The 1,605-nt window shown below is 39.8% G+C and overlaps 1 non-coding gene across 1 annotated transcript; it reads right to left on the bottom strand.

The window, feature by feature from the left end:
* Positions 1-869: 869 nt before the first annotated feature.
* On the bottom strand, positions 870-976 carry LOC116121073. Its single transcript, XR_004126654.1, has one exon. It is a non-coding gene; the product is annotated as a small nucleolar RNA R71 (small nucleolar RNA).
* Positions 977-1,605: the final 629 nt, after the last annotated feature.

Consider the following 1,605-nt stretch of genomic DNA (forward strand, 5'->3'; position numbering starts at 1 on the left):
TTGAATATTTAGAAATTTTTGTTTTAGTTTTAAGTTTAATTTTCTCCCATTAATCCAAACAAATTCGATTGCTCTAACTTGAAAACAGTAGAAAACTTAGTGCTTAGCAACCAATCCTTGTGGGAACGATACTCACTCATCACTTTATTACTTTGTACGACTAGTGCACTTGCTATTTATGCATGTTGTAGTTTCAACGCATCAAGTTTTTGGCGCCATTGCTGGGGATTGAGTTTTGTGTTAACATTAAAATTTTCTTGTGTTAGCTAGATTGGAGTGTTATTTTTACTTAATTGTTGTTTGTTTAATTTTCGTTAGTCTTTTAGGCTGGTGTGATCTCAGTCTTTCTATTTGTCTGTGTAGTTTATGCGAAAAGCAAGACGTCAACCAGTGGTTCCTGTTGATCCTGAGATTGAAAGAACCACTAGAAGACTAGACAAAGAGAGAAGAGAACGAGAAGCCAGAGTTGAACCAGAAGTCATAGTTGTAGAGATGGCAGAGAATAGAACACTGAGGGAATTCTCAATTCCCACAGTTGAAGGTAGTGGGTCAAGTATTACTAGACCAGCGGTACAAGCCAACAACTTTGAGATAAAGCCGACAACATCCAGATGATCTAGCAGTCGGTTCAGTTCAGGGGTGATTTGAAGGAAGATCCAAATCTACACATTGCAAATTTTTTGGAGATTTGTCATACGTTCAAGTCAAACGAAGTGTCAGATGATGCAATCAGATTGAGACTATTCCCATTTTCATTGAAGGATAAAGCTAAGGGATGGTTACTGGCACTACCATCAGGAACAATCACCACATGGAATGATTTAGCACAAAAGTTCCTAACCAAATTCTTTCCTCCAACAAAGTCGGCAAAGTTGAGAAATGATATCACGTCATTTATTCAGGAGGAGTCAAAATCATTGTATAAGGCTTGGGAGAGATACAAAGAATTATTGAGAAGCTGTCCACATCATGGGTTGCCAGTTTGGATGCAAGTCCAAACATTTTATAATGGATTAACGGTGAATGTGCAAACTATGGTGGATGCAGCATTGGGAGGAGCACTGCAAAATAAGACACCGGAAGAAGCTCACGAGTTGCTTGAAGTTCTGGCAAGCAACAATTATCAAAGACCTAATGAGAGGGTGCAACCAAAGAAATCCATGGGTCTTCATGAAGTTGATGCATATACAGCCATCTCAACCCAACTGACATCACTTCAGAAACAGTTGGGAAGTATGTAGGTAAATTCCCTTCAGGCACCTCAACTAACTTGTGAATTTTGTGCAGGTAATCACGTAAGCAGTGAATGTCAAGTAGGGAACACGTTTGCTTGAACATCTTCATCATCGGAGTAGGTTAACTACTTGGCTGGAAATCAAAGGCAACCGAACAATCCGTACTCCAACACATATAATCCTGGTTGGAGGAATCACCTGAACCTATCTTGGGGCAATCAAAACCAACAGAATCAGCATAGCAATCAATGGAATCAAAGGGTATTGCCAAACAGCCAAACAACCAAACAGGGGTGAACAACCAATAAGGAGAGCAAAGGGTGACAAAATTGGAGGACATGTTTGGAAAGTTTATGCAAGAGACCACGGG

Source organism: Pistacia vera, unplaced genomic scaffold, assembly GCF_008641045.1.
Source record: "Pistacia vera cultivar Batoury unplaced genomic scaffold, PisVer_v2 Contig96, whole genome shotgun sequence".
Lineage (NCBI taxonomy): Eukaryota > Viridiplantae > Streptophyta > Magnoliopsida > Sapindales > Anacardiaceae > Pistacia > Pistacia vera.